The 18086-nt window shown below is 40.1% G+C and overlaps 1 protein-coding gene across 3 annotated transcripts in view; it reads left to right on the forward strand.

Annotated features, from left to right (window-relative positions):
* The window catches only part of TMCC3 (transmembrane and coiled-coil domain family 3), a 134440-nt gene that overhangs the window by 63208 nt on the left and 53146 nt on the right, over positions 1–18086 (forward strand). The window lies entirely within an intron of this gene.

Here is an 18086-nt window from a genome sequence, read left to right on the forward strand (position 1 = left end):
GCAATGGAGATTCCAGTTATGACTAGAATAATTCATGCCTAAGTGTGCCATGGTGATCTACATCAGAGAGGTGCTTTGTGTATGTGTCAGAATTTTGTTAACTGGTGACACTGGGCCACTCTGGTGGTAAACCTTCCTCTTGTACCAGCAATCCCCAGCATATGGCACAAAAGTAGCTGGAGATGGCCAGTGGGTTTGAGATCCCTGAGGAAACAATTGAGAAGAGGCCGAAGGCAAGTTTAGCTATTGTGGAACCCCTTGTAGCAGCCATTTGGCTGCTTCTGAAGGATGGATCAGATAGGACTGGTAAAGGTAATCTTTCAGCTCCCCACACATCTCCATCTATATTTGCCTTTTTTGTGTGTGTGTGCGTGTGTTGTGTGTGCAATTCAGGTAAAGGAAATCCCTTTGTTTATGTAAGAGTTTTGACATCAGAGTGAGGAGCCTTACAAATGCTCTGTTTGCAAAGGACTGCTTTGTAGACTCTAGCCTTCTGCAGATCAGCTAAAATCTATCAGTCTATTTTGCCTACTTATTTCTGCCTTTCCTCATGCCTGGAAGGGAGTTTTTACTAGAGAAGAACCAAAGTCACAGACTCAGACTTGCAGCGGAATTTTGTCATTGACTCATAACATGCCTATTGATAATCCATCTGTAAATAAGATAATTGTCTGTAATTTGGGGTGTTTCATCTAAAGACCTCAATTTCCAGTGCTAAAAAATGAGCCTAATGCAGATAACACAAGGATATTGAGTAGAAATACTCACTGTATCTAACTATTGAAGAGCTGTTTGCAGGTGTAGTGTGCTTTTTAATGGCTAATTAGCATTATTTAACAATACTTCTAGCCTAAAAAACTCCACTGTCCCAAATGAAAACAAGTCAAGCTTTTATTCTAACCTGTACATAGAGAATAATTTTCCAGTTATGACTGTGTAACTTGCTGTGTGCTTTCACATGACCCACTTATTAACTCTTGACAGTGAATTGAGTTCAGTCTCATCTGTCTCAGTAGCTCAGCTGTTCCTAGACTTTATCCTGAAAACCATCGCACACAGTTAATGTAGTAAATCCCCACTTTACCAGAGTAATTGTTCCATATCAAGCAGTTGAGGGCTGAGAGCCCTACTCAGTAAGCAGGGGTGGAAGTATAAACAGTGTATGCCATACTCAGCAGGAGACTTGCTCTACTGGTGGAAAAGAGACTTGATTGATTGGCTGACTGCTCAGGCAACGGGTCACCCTTTGCAGGTATCACAGACATGTGGAGAGCCTTTCTCCAAAGAAAGTACCTTCTTTGTCAGTTCAGATATACCCCAAAATGATATGTGCTTCATCTCTGCATATGTCAAGACACAGTGAACTAGGATAACACAGGATTTTCCTTATTCTTGGTTTTACTGGCTGGAGACAAGTTCCTTATTCATTTACTCAGAATGAGTGACAGAACAGTCTGTGGAAAGTAGCACAAAAATGCTGATCATTATCTGTAATTTTCCTGTGTTGTTTATCACTGTGTTTCATAGAAATTATTTCCTTTGTGAGACAATTTCGTGCCTTGCTAATTCCTAATGTATCTTGCTGCACTTTCAAGTGTACAATTTTAGGGGATATTTCTACAAAATCCTTCTCATTTCCCAAATTTTATAATATTCAATATACTCCACTGTGAATGTCATTAGGCTTTTGAATCTATCAATCTACTGGGCTGCCTTTTAAATTTAATTTTCTAGAAATACTCTGTCACCTATAGCAACATGTGATTGATGATACTTCTGCAGCCTGGCAGAATCCAGTTACTTGGTTTAGCAAAACTTCACTTTTTGAGGGGGTCACACTGGAAGCACCTAATATCAGAAGGGGTTTAGGATATTTTCCCATTTCCTTCTCCTTGCACGTACTTAAATGTTTCAGCATTCATAAACAAAATTCCTGCTCCAACTTTCCCAGCCCCAAGTTGGCACAGAGCACATTATCATTATTCCTTTCATCCTCCTGCCAGGTTATTTTTACTCAGTTCAGCCTGAGTGTCTGTTGTCTGATGTTTCTGCCATGTGATGTGTGCTTTGGAGTAAACAAGATTTGCTCATATTTCTCCAGGATAAATTACCTGTAAAAAAACAATCATTGCTTGAAAAAGCTGATTTCACTTAGTCTAAAACACACCAGTTAGCGTGTCTCATTTCAGAGTGGGAGATGTCTGAGCCCCTTGCTCTGCTCACATGTCAAAGGCTGTTCCTAGTGAGTGCCTCTGGAAAAGTGTATCTGTATGCTCAGATCTGATACTAGTCAAACTTCTTAGTAGTTCTGAATGATGATGACTGGAAAGCTAGAACCCCACGACCCTAAATGTCCTTGTATCATGGGCAGTGCTTCTAGATGTACACTTAAATACAAAAACAGCATTTCTTTGTTCATGGATGAAAACATACCTGTGTAAATCCTCTCACACCTTCCTGCCTACCTTGCCTACCTTGAACTTCTAAGTAGGAGGAATCAGGAGAGGACACTGCTGGATTTTCAGTAAATCTTGGTCATGCATGTATGATGCAATTATATGTCATGCCAGACAATAGCTGTATTATGTCACCCTGATTAAAAAATGGACTGCTGTATCAATAAGCTACTGCCTGTCATGATGTCAGTTTGCACAATGCCATTGCTTTGGCAGACTTTTAAGCTGAAGAGTTATAACCTCTTTCCTCTTGATCACTTTTTTAAATCCAGGTTGATCTTTCATCCAAAATGTCAAGGAATCTACCAGTAGCTTAGCAATTAATGAGAATAATGACCTGCTGTAAAACAAACAGCAGTGAATTAAAAGTACAGGTCATGTCTGCATTTGCCAACAAGATACAGTTAGCTTTTTTTCACCTGTTCTTAATACTCTTCTTTAAAAAAAGACACTAAAGAGAGTCTGTTAATGGCATTTGGACTCAGGTTCCTATTTCAGTTCTCAAAAATTTTGGCTCATAAGTAGGGACAGCTTATGTTAAGTCTGGTGTAGCAATTCTTCCCTAAGCTTTTTACCGTGTTCTTCGAAGATTTCTGCCCCTGCTGCTAGGATTGCTTGACTAACCATAGACCAGTTGCAGATCTGCATAAATCATAGCTGGAAAGCCCAAATCATTGCTAGGAAAGGCCAGAACTGATGCCAATTTACATTAATATTCCACAGTGATACAGCATCATCTTCACTAGAAGCTGATCCAGTCCTGTGAGGAGGGAGACAGGCATTTAAATGGGCAGATTGTCAAAACAGAAAATGATTTTAAGCTTTCTTAAGCTCATCTATATCTACTAATGAGTCAGAGCTTTAATGCCCAATGAATTAAGCAGATAATCTGAGAGAGTTTTATACTTAAGCAGTTAAGGGCTAGATTCTTAAAAATACTCAAGTTATTTTGATGGTAGGACTGAAGCCCTGAATAGGCTTTGCAGTGTTGTCCACAAAAAGAACTCAGACTTTGCAGTGTTGTACCCAAAACACTGTACTTCCATTAAAAAATTGATACAACTCAGACACTATCTGTAAAAAATGTTCAGTCAAAAAATGTGCATACTCCAAGTGAATGTACTGTTTCCACTTCACATTTATAATCAAAAGGATTTTAAAGGTTAAACACTTTACATTTTTGGACAAACACGGAAGTGAAACTTTTAGCAAAATTTTATAGCACTTCTGCTTTCCTTTCATGTTGACATAGGCCACAGGTCAGATTTTATCTGCATAAAAGATAAGAAAAATCCCTATTACAGTACGAGGGAAAATGGGTGAAAGTGCAACTCAGAGGCAAAACTCTTGCTTAATTTAATGAAATCAGACTTTTTATAGTGTGTTTAAGAATATATTAGTTCTTTGCAAAAAAAAAAAGTCATTGTTCTTTCCCATAGGATAAAATGCCAGAGTCTCCCACGTGTGTGAGGAAAGAGAGTCACTGTACACGCATAAGCCTCTAAACACCACTGGAGATGTTACTACTTGAACAATGTGGGTTTATTAACTTGGATTATTCAGCGTCTGAAGATACCTTGGTTGTTTTTCTTATGTGTATTTATATCAAAGCCAAAACTAATATGTGTCCTATGGGAGAGAACCTTGGAGTTCCTTGGATATAAGCTGCAGTTTCTTGCTTGGTCTCCAAGAGGGCACTTTAAGAGGCCTTTTTCACTTGTTTTCCAAGTGCTGGGCCTTTCCTGTGCTATGGTCTCAGACCTTCCAGCTGGTGGCACTGTCAGCATAACCCTCGGCTCCCAGCTGTTCTCCCCATCCCTCACTCGTGTTGCATGGCCCTTCTCTTGTGGTATAGAGGACAAAAGCCATGACTCTTTTAACACACAGTTTCTTGGTCAGTGCCTTCACACTAGTTCAGAAAGTTCACAGAATGGTTTGGGTTGGGAGAGATCTTAAAAATCATCTGGTCCCATCCAATCCTTCTGCCATGGGTAGGGACATCTTCTATTAGACCAGAGCCTCATCCAGCCTGGTTTCTTCCAGGGATGGGGAGTCCACAACTTCTCTGGGCAACCTGTTAGTGTCTCAGCACCCTCATAGTAAAGAATTTCTTCCTAGTATCTTATCTAAACCTGCTTTCTTTAAGCCTAAGAAGGAATTAGAAAGATGTTATTTTCTAGGGGTGAAATGGTCAATAGCTGGTTTGGCTGTAATGCTGGCCCGCCTTAGCTGGTCTGCTATCCCAGTTGTGAGATTTACAGTGGTTTGTGAGCATCTTCTGATTTCAGATGGGTGCTTTTCATGCTGCTTGTATCTGTTAAAATGCTGTATGTTTTGTGCTCTGAGACATTTCCTGACTACTCAGTAGAAATACCTGATTAATTAGATATCATTAAGTTAAATATAGTTAAATACAGAAATACAGGTAATTGCTTCAAGGATGATGCTTGCATAAATAATTTTTTCCTGTTGTTTTTCTTTCTCCCTAGTTCAACTGTTGAAATACAACCTGTTCTTTGTTTTGCCATGGAAAGACCCCATACAACAAGGAGACACAGCTAGAACTCAATTGTGCACAAATGTTGTCAAATGAAAGTGTGAGAAAATGAGGAAAAGAAAATAGTTTTTTCACTACCTTTTTGAAATCTAGTAAAGGGTCCTGAGCCTGGTAAAGTTCAAACTTGGCCATTTACCACAGAAACAGAACACTGAAAAAAAGGTACTTCTAGCAAGGAATTTCTGTAATTTCTCTTTGTATAATGTGAACCTGCTTCTCCTGAATAGATAGGATTTTGGAGATGTCCAGGGTAGTAACTTATGCCTGGTTTGTACCTTATTCCATGGAGTTTCACATCCAGTTGGGTTTATCTGGTATGTTGATTTAAGTGGTGTCTGTGTTTCATTTATCAACTCATAATTTTTAATGCACATAAGCATGACGAAAGGCATGCCAAAAGAAATATCCACATTTGTATTGAAATGATCCATTAATATAAAAGACCAAGAGATATCAACATCATTTGTATTCATGCACATGCTAAATAATTGTGTTTTCAGAGTGGGTATATTATGGCTTCCTGGTTCTGAAATAATTACAAGCCTCAGCTATAGCTGAATTATTAGTTGCAGCAATTTAGCTCTGCCAGAATTGTTGTGAATATATAGACTGTTAACGTGGTGTTGGGCAGCAGTGAAGATAAGTCCGTGGCTGTGCTATTATTCACCTTTCCAGACAACAACACTCATCTTTTTGTCAGTACTTGCACCCATTCACCTCAGTAAAACTGGGAAGCACTATTAAAATCAGATCCTTGTTTTTAGTGGGTTTTTTTTGTTTGGTTTTTTTTTTTTTTTAAATTGAGGCCATTACGTTATTTGGTTTTCTGAGATCTTGTGTGCCACACCCATGCTCATACACCGTGTTGTCCTAATGCTTTCAGTGCTACTCAGTAGTGTGCATGGTAGAACTAAAATGTGCCAAAAGCAGTTTATTTCATTATTCTGACTATATTGCTAATAATTTGGTTAGCACTTACAGCTTTTTTTTTTTTTTTTTTGGTCTGGAAATTGTAGTGCAAGTAACTAAGATAGGAATTCAAATAAGCTGAAGTACTACATTTGGAAACATTTGCGATTGACTCATTCATAGGTGATGGTCAGTCTGAGCAACAAGTATTGTAGTTACCAATAAAAACTATGATAAAATTACCATTTGTTTTTTAAAGAAAAAAGTACATTTCAAAATGAAGAGAAAAACAATCTAAGTTTAGAGAGGTTGCTTGGAAGTCACTTCACACTGTAACTTTCAAAAACTGAAGGCCATTGCTCCCTGTCTGAAGCAAGGCGCAGCGAAGGAAGACAACCACATCCTCTCACTTTGTGTTCTCAGCTGCAGTATGCGCTCACCAAACCCATTAACTTGCCATTCAGCCAAGGCCTGAACTAGCTTTGGCTACAGGGTTTTTGCTGCCCCAGACAAACCTGAACACTGGCATGCTTCATTGCCTGGGCTCTACCACTGAGCATGTCCTCTACAGTTTTTTACTTTCTGCAGAAAATATCTAAGATAGTGCCTCATCATATAGGGCAAGTCTTTTTTTTCCCTAAGCAGAATTTATATTTTTAGCCTTTCTACCACTGAATTTATTAACATTTTTTTCTGCATTCAAGTGAGTAGATGTTCAGCTGTAGCTTTTACCCAGAGAACTGATGTTAATCGTCAGTGAATTACATGGTAGTGATTGAATTTATCAGAACGTAATGCCAGGACAGCATGTTTCATAGCTTTTTTTTCCCTTTCACTTTTCTGTAATGAAGGATAAGAGGAGTATCTGTAGGTGGCAATAGTACTGAAGCTGTAACCATTTGCCATTTGGGGGTTTTAATGGGTAGGTTACCATCAATTTGATTTTCAAGTTAGCGTTCTGCAGTTCTGATTCAATAAACTGCTTTACTGATGCTGAAGGCTGGGGCAGTGTGGTCCCTAATGTCTGACTGCAAATCTGAGTCCCAGATTCTCCACACCACCAGCACTAACTTAGGCAAAGTCATGAATGGCTTTCAAAATCTCAGTGTTTGTCTATGTAACTATTTATTTATTTTCAACTAGTGAATGGTTGAAAATAAATAAATGACATGGATTTCTAATGACAACATTGAGACAGGTGTGACATTTGTATCATTAGCATGATGTTAATGTGCAGTACAAGAAGCTGTAAGTCACAAATTACAGACTTTTTCAATGAATTGGAAAGATAAAAGGTAGTGTGTACCCAAACTAAAAAATACCAACCATATGAAGTCTGAGTTCTAGCCTGCACGTAGTTTTTTGAGGTGAACTGATGTTGCTAATGGGTAACACCAATATCTGGAGAGTATAATGGTGTCTGTGCAGCTTTGAGGGCAGGAGAGGCAGAAGGGGTGCTGTGAGCATGAGCAGCAGCATGAGGCACCCTGTTGGGGTTAGCTCTTTCTGGGCTCATGTGCTGTGGGTTTCAGGTATGCTCAGGACAGACCTCAGGCATCTTATATGTGGGCTGCTGAAACATGGAATTGCTGGAAAATACTCCTGGAGGTGCAGCTGGGTCCATGGCTAACGGATTTGGAGCAGCATGCCAGGTGTTTATGTGGCATTCAGTGCACAATGCCTTTTGCAATGCTCTTCTTGAGTAGGAGCACAGCTGAAGTGTCAGAAGTAGCACTTCCTTTGGTCATTGCACTATGATGTACTGGATTTCCCACTGCAGTGGATAAAGACCAGCTAGGATTACAGAAACATTGCAAACAATTGCATAAAGTAATAAACAGTTCTTAAATTGCAGTCTATAACAATTTTTCTTCTGCATCGTTATTGCTTGGGTTATTGGCACACTGAAAATTAAATAAGATCTTTCTTTGACACAAGTAGTTTGCCTTAGATGAGGCAATGCTAACTGAATAGAAAAGCCTAAGTTCTATTTATGGTCTATTATCTGTGGTGGCATTTTTATTAAATTCCACAAAATGGGGAGATGATAAATCCATTCAAAATTCTAGTTGCCACTAGATTAACTCTTTGTCCAGAATATTATTCTCTGGGGGAGTCTAATTTATGTATTCCAACTACTTTGCTGACTAGCAGTAGTTCAAAATGAAGAACATTTTGGCAGAAATTTAATCATTACAGTTGGTCGTGAATACCCATTGCTCAGAGAAAATTGTCCCTGTAATTGTGCTACCATTTTAACTGGCATTTTAATTAAGGGTCTTTTGCTTATCAGTGTAAATCCAGGGACCATTTGTTGTGCACCTGAATCAACTGACTAAAATGTTGGAAAAATAAACCCTGTGTAAAATGTAAGAGAGTTATTTGAAATAAAGAAATAGTTTCAAGTGCCAAACTAATGTGAAATCACAGCAAGGGCATCAGCCTCTTGTGACTCTGGGAGCAGCAGGTGAGGTGGGGACTCTGTGACCTACTTTGCTGCACTGATTTATTGGTATTAGTCATCCCCATAGCCAAACCCCAAAGTTTCACATCTCTTGGTATCATTACCCAGGTGCCAGTAAAATAAAGTCCATTTCAAGTACATCTGTGATTTCTCATGCTGTGATTCACTATACCTGACTAGACTTGTTGTTCTATAAGATTAGTATGTTGTTGTCCTCAACATATTTCATCCCTCTTTTTTCAGTTATTTTTGCTCTGCATCCTCAAATAGTCCAAGCTTTTAAGAAAATTTTTATGGTAGTGGAATTCGGTAGCCATGTAAGGAAAAATCTAGCAAACACTTAAGTTTGTAGGTCTTCTGTTTCATTATTGGGCCTAAATTATTTGAGCTACCGTGTACCATAGGCTTTCTTTCTTGGCAGACTTAAGAGTTCAGCCTTGTGAAGGAACCACATTACAGCCTCCATAGGCTAAGAAAAATGAGAAGCCAACACACATAAGAGGAATTTTATAACAGTTGTGGTGGGTGGAAATGAGGTTAAAAACCTTACTGTGAACTAAAGATCAGACACCAGTTTCTGTTGTCAGGGCTGGGAACTCAGTTACAGAACTATGACCTCAGCTGTCCTCAATTAGCTGTCCTCAATTACCTTGTTGTATAACTATCATAAAAAAGGGAGAGTCTTAAAAACACTGTCTTTGCTGTCATTGTATAAATGCTGGGCAAGAAATTACTGAGTTATTTAGAAGTTGAGGCTGACTTCTCTGGGTGTATGTGCATGCTTCAGATCTGTGCTATTGTGTTTGTGCAGTTTTTTAATATGATGACTTAAAAAGATCATGAGACAATTTAAAATCTTGACTGAATTACACAGATCACTCAACTGCTGAGGAACCTGGATGCCCCCCAACCTATGCGAATTGTGCTGCACAATATAGATAAATGGTTTACAGGCCAACAGTAATGTTCTCAAAACTCAGTTTAACAACAAGGGCTGATCATACACATGAGCTACAGGCTTCATAGGGAACATCAAAACATCTTTCAGCAAGTTGCAGACTTCCGTGTTTGCTGTGCTGCCACAGTCGTCCTGCAGCTCTCAGAGAGATGGTCCTTTCTGGGCCGTGGCGGGCACAGGGCCCAGAACAAGCACGCTAGGAGATGTTGCCTCCAGCTTTCTCCATGACAAGCATCTTGTCTTTTGCCGCGCTCCAGGTTATCTAAGGGAAGGATCAGGAGCTTATGTTACAACTGTTGGGAGGGATGGCGCAGTGCCGTGGCAGAGCTAACCAGCCTCTGACACGGCCGCTCGGTTACCGCCTCGGCATGTGCCGGCTCCTCCAGGTGCGCTGCCGTCCGGCGGACGGAGCCCGCAGCCCCCCGGTGCCGGTGCGGGCCCTGCGCAGCCCGCTGTCAGTCCGCAGAGCCTGCGGGCTCTGCAGGGCAGCCAAAAGTCGCACTCGGTTCTGCTGCACGTCCCACGCCGCGTGTGCCAGCGGCTGCTGCCTTGTCTCACGGGCTCCTTCCAGCAGCGACCGTCTCCCCGGGGAGCTCAAAACGGCGATTGTGTACTTAAAAAACCGTGTGCTTTTTGCTCTGAGGAATGCAAACATAGAGCCACTGCTCAAGTTTTCCTTCTCTCCTGTCGTGCTATTCCCATACTGCTGCTGTCTCCCCTGTGCTATTCCGTGTCCTATCACTTTCTCCTCCCCATACGTCTGGATGATTGTACAAGACATGAGTTAAAGTAAGTCTTCTGAGTGAGAAATAGGTTTGCAACACTGGCAGATAATGTAAACAAAAACCAATAGAATAGTTTTCTGGTTCACAGTTTGACTAATGTCTTTAGCTTTAAAAGGATTTGAGATTTTTGTGAGATTTTAAATGACCTGACTACACGGACATTTCAAGTTACGTAAAAAATTGAAGGCATAATACAGTGTTCATGGATACTCCTGGCTGGCAGTTGGAAAGATTACCGAAGATTTCCTTTCCTGTTGCTATGCATTTTATTTTCATTGTTGGGAAGCACAGATGAAGGCGAAGGTAGCAGCTATTTCAGGAGGCTGCCCATGAAGCAGAAAAGTGTTTTAAGTACCTTCTTCCATTCTTGTTCCCCCCTGCATAAAAGCCGATGCCAAGTACTACATACTCCCCTATTTTGTCTATCAGGTGCTTACGTAGGATTCATCTCTGCTTTACTGTAAAGGCTTTCAAAGAAGCCTTAGATGCTGAGCTGAGCTGGTTCCTCTGTCCCCATCCCTGTGTCCATTTTGTCAAAATGCACCTGGAGAAGGGTCATGAAATTGTATGTGCTCAGGTAGCTTTCTGTGACAGTCCCTGGGGTCCTGTAATGTGAAAATATTTGAAAAACATAGCAACAATAAGGCGCAGCTACCTGTGGTGCACCTCTTTTCCCCCTGAGATGAACTGGTGTAAAGCAGTTCTTGCTGGGTACATATCCAGGGTAGCTGGCATTAGGAGATAAGTCTGCAGGCAGATTTAAAGAGAAAAAAACTGCTTAAAAATTTATCCTATCTTACCAGTAGAGGTAACGATATCTCTCAGCAGAGTTTTCACCCATTCCATGAGTGAACAAAGCAGGATGTGCACCTGCAGGCCAACTCCTGAGGTAGGTGACATCTGCCACCCCAGCCCCCTCATCCTCTGCTCTTGCTGGCAGAAAGAGAAGATGTGTAACTTCAGAGCAAATGAAACCATGTTAAACTGAAAGTGCTTGCTGTCCCTCACCTGGGACAAAAAAAGCACAGGGTTTTTTACCAGCACTGCAGCCAAAATGTGCACTACACGCTGGTTTTAATTTTCTAGGCTTCCAGCGACTGATATACATTGAGAAAGAAATTTTCACAAATATAAGCAGATTGTTTACATTGAGTCTTTTCATCTCAGACCAAATTTAAAACACAGCAGCTTTACATTACAGCATGCCAACAGCTGGGGTGGATTATTTCAGGCAAGCTTTTGTGTGTCTTGCAGTATCACCTACACAGCAGATTGCTTAGCTTTGTTCCCATATTTAGAATATCAGTTATAACTTTCTCAATGCCCACATGCTTTTAACTTCCCTTGAAAACTGGCTGCTGCCACAAAATAACCCCATTCTGTTATTCTTGTAACATTTAAATGACATAGCATGGCCAAAACCAATCTGGGCTGACAAGAATTTCCATCAGTACACAGCTGAGGCATCAGCCTTCAGCAGAAGAGTCCAGTTAACAACACCTATCTTTCTTGCAATTTATTTCTAATTCAGCTGTCTCAGGCATCCATCCACTGTCTTCCATCTTTTAGAGAAGCTGACAGAAATGAGATTAGTTGTAAATTGTCTGAGGAGTAAAATTCGTCCTGTGCTGACAGTGCAAAACCACATGACAATACCCCTGGTGGTGGTATGGAGCCCAACACAATGCTCAAGAGTTTCTGCTCCAGGAACAGTATGATTGCTGATTTGCTTAGCAGTATCACATAGCTGTATTTGTTTAGGTTATACTAAAGCACAACTGCTACAAAGAATTTATATATATAATAAAAAATATCCTTCAGGCTTTATTTGAAAGATCCCTGTATGTATCAAATCTTTCAAGTAAATCACAAAATCCCAGGGTATAGAAAGATTGAGGTTGAATCTTAATAAAAGGTTGCAGCAGAAGGGAGGCCTTTCAAACTTCCTGTTTATCAGTGTTAGTACTGGGACCATGTCTGAATGTTAACTCTGGTGGGGTTTTTCTCTGTTGTTTTGTTAGTGCTTCACCCTGATACTCTCCAGATTTCTCTGAAGGAAAGGCAGATTCAAAATGAAGTGAAAAGATCAAGTAGATTATCCGGAAAAGTTAAGTTTTAACAAATGGTGCTTGTTCTATAGCCCCGAGTGATGGATAATTTAATAAAATAGTGCGCCTTTGAAATAACCTTATGGAAGAGCCACTGGCCATAAATTAGGTCAATGACCTCTATGTGTGCATTCCTAAATTCTTGAAAATAGTTTCTGTGTTCTACCCAGATGCCACATGATCTGAGGTCATCAGATTCTTCAATGTATAAGTGTCTGAAGGGAGGGTGTCAAGAGGATGAAGCCAGACTTCTAAGTGGTGCCAAGCAATAGGACAAGAGGCAATGGGCAGGAGCTGATACACAGGAAGTCCCACCTGAGCAGGAGGAAGAAGTTCTTCACTGTGCAGGTGACTGAGCACTGGAACGGGCTGCCCATAGAGGCTGTGGAGTCTCCTTTTATGGAGATATTCAGAAGCCATTGCAACACAATCATGAGTGATGTGTTCTAGGGGACCCCGGTTGAGCAGGGAAGATGGACTGGATGACTTCCAGTCAGGTCCCTTCCAATCTTACCCATTCTGTAATTCAATACTTGCGTGAATACATTGGTGTCTTTGCAAAGCTATACAAAATTCAAAGTCCAAAAAACTAGTCCTGAGTATCCATTGCAGCAGGTATCTCACCTAGGCAGTAAGTTCTGCCATAGCTGCTTCAGAGACTGATGCTGACCAGTACTGACAGCATGATCTACAAGGTCTAACTGAATTATGATGTGTCAGGGGTAGAAATCCCCATTTTCCAAAGCAGTGGCACTATATGCTGATCAAATCCTAGATGATCAAAATCAGTTTAATTGCTGTTGTTAAATTTGAATCAGAAAGACAACATACATATAAGAAACTAAAGATATATTTCTGGAATTTCTTGCAGGCAGCAAACTGTCGTCAAGGATATGAACCTTAGGTAGATTTTCTCCACTTATTCAATTTAATCCTGCTAAATGGAATTAGGAAAAGCCAGCTAGAACAAATTATGTATTTCTTCCCTCCTCCTGAGACACTGTTCTGATAGAAGTGCTCCTGTTAGCTTGCAGCCCAGCTAGTAAGAAGAAAACACAGCATCTGCTCAGTATTAAAACTGCAAGACTTGATATCTGATTCAATAACTGATACTATTGCATCTTCTTTATTTTATATGTGGCTATCTATATATGTATTGGTGTGTTTATGTGCACACATATAATTTATGTATATAAATTCTAGCTTGGTACACACAAGTAAGTGTAACTGAGAGCTCCATATCTAACATTCAAAGGTATCCAAGTGCCCCAGAACTTGTAGTGAAAAGAATTTCAAATTTACTAGTGGCTGAAAACAGGATTTTAAAGCACGTCTGCAGCAGGACTGTAGTAAACTAGAGACACTGATGCTGTCACTTCTTTGAATGGTTCTGCAGAACGTGAGAAGCCCTTGCTCATTCCAATTACCAGATGGGCTTTTTCCTTACTTTAATGCCTGTCCACAATTTATAGAATTAAAACCCACTGGCCATAACAGAAGTGATTTGGAAGGGTCCTTAGTTGTTGAAAACTGGTCATGTTCACAAAAATCTGAAGGTTTATTGCAACTTCATGACATTTAAAAAATCTTTTTCAAGAATTGGTTACTAAAAATCAACTCAGAAATCTCTCCAATCAACCTGTAACAAGCAGAACAAGTCCACTTAATTTTTTCTTTTTTGAGGTAAAAATGTAGCAAGACTGATACAAGTTCCTTTCTCAAAGGAACTCTTTGGTTTTTTCCCACTGCCCTCTTTTACTGTGCATTCAACACAGTGCCCAGCTGACAACTGCTCAGCCTTTTGAAAGACTGAAGTCAAGGCTGCATGCTGTAGGTGTTGCCCCTACCCACTGTGCAGTGCCACATGTAAACTGCTCACCCCACCTATGAAATGCTGTAAGCACCGGGGAGGCATAAATTAATAATGTGTGTTTACACATATGCATGTCTGTAGAATATCTAATGAACAAAGAGAAGGGAGCTCGAGCAGTATATTTTTAACCTCAAAGTTTTCTGTCTAGTGTTATTCTTCTTTCTGAGTTTGCAGGGCAATATGAGGATGTTGACCATAGGCATGAAGGGATTTGTTTGCTGGAAGTGTCATTTATGACTGCTGAGGAATACTGGAAAACTAGGAGAGTGGGAAATGCTCATGTGTATGTGTTTGCCAACACACATTTGTCTGTGTGCAGGTCTAGAAGTTACAAAATGAAGCAAGACTTGCAGGATGTTCTGAGTTGGAAGGGATCCACAAGGATCATCGAGTCCAGCTCTTTGAGTGGATGGCCCATATGGGGATTGCACCTGCGACCTTGGCATTATTGCCACCATGCTCTGACAAGTGAGATAATCTCAGGGTCAAGAAGTTCTGGGGGAATTAAGTCAAAAAAAGGTTTTTCATGATGCAAACAAGCTGCAGCAAGTTCAGCTCTGTGCCTGCAAAGAGGACATAAAAAGCTATCCACAAATACAAAACACAGCTTGTGGGGGGACAGACCTGATGATTTGGGGTCAGTTAATCTGTTCTGGTTTTAAATTGTTGTATGATTTTGATAGATGGATGAAGATGTCTTGCTGAGAGTTACTGAACACTTGTTTGTTTTTATTCTCATATTAAGAAGATGATTCACTTTAAGCTATTTGAATGCTTAGGGACATTGTTTAATTTTTTAATGTTTATTTGCTGCTGTCTCCATTCACTGCAGAGGAATGCAAGAATTCCCTGCTGATTTAGTTGAACTTATCTACTTCTTTTCTCCATCAGTGAAGCTGAGTTGTGTACACATGCACCTGCATTTCATACTACTGGATGCCTTAGAAAAATAAATGCATTGTAGTTTTGGAGACTGACCATATGAAGTCCAGATAACTAAAGGAAATTTCTCAGTAGCAAAATTATTGGTATCAAAGGGGAAAGTTTATAGAGATTTAGTGAAGCATCTCATGGAGATGACTCATTCTTGGAGAAGATGAGCATGTTTCTGCTGGGTCAGCTATTTAGTTATATTGAAAGGTTTTTTCTTTTTCTTGCAAACCAGATAATTGTTTATGTATGATGCTTTATCTCCACAGATGTTCTAATGCCACATTTGCATTTTTGGTCCTTCAAGCAGTTCTGTTAGTTTTCATCTTTCCCTCATCGTAGTTTCAGCAGCTGGTATTATGATATTCAGATATAACTGCTGATCTCAGCTCTACAAGAAGATTCACTCTGAAGCTTCCTGCTAGATTTTTGCTTGGATTAAGCTGTTATTTTTCCAAAGCCTAACCAATTCATGCTGTTACTGAAGTTCTATTAGAAAAAAAATGAGGAAAATAATTCATTTTAAAGATTTAATAGTTCATTTTGGGGTGCCCACAATGTTAAAAATTTTCATAAGTAATAGATGACTTAACATTTGACTCCATGTCTTTTACAACGCTAACTAACCTTTATAGAGGTACACGGTATTTACATTAAGAGTCTTTGAATAGAAATGTGCCCTATGTGCTATGACACAATTAAATCTTTGGCAACTAAGAATGTAATTGCATGATCAGCTTTAGTTTTTACTTTTGACTTCTGCTATGTTCCGCCTTCTGCCCTCAGGCATGATTCCCTGCCCAGTTTCCTGAGTCAACACCACAGCTTGAGTAGATGTGCCAGTAGAAGATGAGGGAGCTAATAAAACTCAGACGTATGTATTTTTGCAATGGGATAATTTATTTTGTCTTGACAGAAATAGCTCTCACCTGGATCAGGTCTCAGAGCAGCTCACCACTGTTGCGCCTAAATTACGAGCCAGTTTTAAAGGATAAGATTCTAGACTAAACACAGGCATTAAAGGTACATCTCTCTGCCCTGATAATATGCATGCAGCATTACAGGCTACCAGCCATCAGTTCTACATACTAACTCTGAAGCTGTGTCATCCAAGCAGTCAGTGGTTTCACTGCAGCTTCAGTACATAGTCTGAATACTCCCCTGCCTAAGTTACTGCCTGTGGGCAGCTTGCATGGATCGCTTCCGCACTGATGTCACCAACCAGCCATTTCTTTTTATGGCCCTGAAGCCTCAGATACCTTCCCATGCCCATAAATTCAAGGACACTGATGTCAGCTGGTGGCTGTGCTGGGGAGGCCCCACCTGTAGCTGGGATCATCCTTCATCTAGGAAAGGGGCGTGTGTGGAGAGTGCTCTTTTGCAGCTGCTGGTGCTGGCTGTGCAGTCAGCAGGGCTGCAGGTATGTGACCAGCACGGCTTTGCTCACCAGCTTAGGCAGAACCTTAGCCTTTCAGCTCAAGTAAATCCTCACACCATGCCCAGAGGTTCAGTGTAACAAAACAGAACTGCTGAAAAATGGTAGGTTATTTTTGTGAAGACTTGTGGCAGAAATGAAAAGTAATTTTTAGTAACATTTTCCTGTTAAGTTTTCAAACTGGGTTTGAAAATGACTTATGATATGATATCTCAAAGGACAGAAAATGTGAGAAAATACATTGTTTAGGAAAAAGACACCCTTTCATTGTAAGAAATGCCAAATTTTGGTGGATGTAAATGAAGAATATACTCTTGTTGTTTTGTAGTTGTATCAGACCTGTGTGTTTGAAATGCTGAAAATCACTGGAATTAGTGAGGGTCAGAGTTGCAAAGTAGGACCTGTCAGGTCCCATGTGTTTGTGATACCACTTCTTTCTGAAGGGTTTGTTTTAATTTATGCAATGAGAGTTCTTCTTGGCTGTGTTACTTTGTTGTAACTTTTGTGTGCCTGTGCCCTAGAACTCTTAATTACTTTTGATTTATACCTTGTTGTTTTTATGGTCTTTGTACTGCTATTAGTTTATATATTGCACCAATACTTTCTGCTGAGACTCCTAATTTACAAGTGTTTCAAAACCTACATGAAATAATCTGTATTAGCAGAATGAACAAGCTGGAACATTAAATTTCTCCCCTTATAATACTTTAAATTGTTGGTAAGGCTGTGTACATGTGTGAGATAAACACAAATAAATTTGAGGGAATGCTGTAAAAGAACACTTGCAGGCCTATAATATAACAACTTTTTCTTCTCTTTTGATATATAAGCGTTTGTCTGTGAGATTCTTGTTGATGATATCATGCCTTTATTCTGGGGTCGAAAATTCTGGTATCTGTAAAATTGTTAGCCTGAGGTGGTTACAAAGCAGAAGTGGGGACCTACTCGTAGCTAAGCAGAGGCAACTATTTTGCAGCCCTCCATATCAGACCAACCCAAACCCCACTGCCAAAACTGGTTTTGGTGTTTTTTTAAGGCAAGAAGAGGGGCAGCTTCATTTTTCAGTGACACTTGAGGCCAGCTGGTGATGAGTACATTGGTGGGCACTGAAAGGGAGGAGGGTTTTAGTTTATTCTAGCCCCAGAGCAGCCTGTCTGCTGCAGAGTGTCTTCTCCTGTCCTGTCAGGTGTCTGTGGACACTGAGGTTCTCTTTGCTTTTGTTGCCTTAGGATTGCTTTATGTATAAATGCTTCATTTACATAGCTCTATTGGTAAAGAAAAATAAATCCTACCCTTCATACATATAATTCTAGTAAGAAAAGATTGGTTACAGTTATGCTGGGGAAAAAGGCATTAATTTTGTTCCAGAAAATTGTATTGCTATATAGCAGAATAGGAATTTTTATTGGGAAATGTTGTGTCTTTGCTGTTCTGTTTTCTAGTGATCCCATGCTGTAACATTTTCCAGTAATGGAAGTTCAGGGGGAACTCCCCCTAAAATACTAGGACTCTACTGTGTTGATACAGTTTCCAAAAATACTGCAAAATAAGCTGCTGCTTATATATTCCTGCTAAACTCAGGTCCCAAGGATAAGAAAATGGTACTATGTG

The sequence above is a fragment of the Corvus hawaiiensis genome, chromosome 4 (assembly GCF_020740725.1).
Source record: "Corvus hawaiiensis isolate bCorHaw1 chromosome 4, bCorHaw1.pri.cur, whole genome shotgun sequence".
Lineage (NCBI taxonomy): Eukaryota > Metazoa > Chordata > Aves > Passeriformes > Corvidae > Corvus > Corvus hawaiiensis.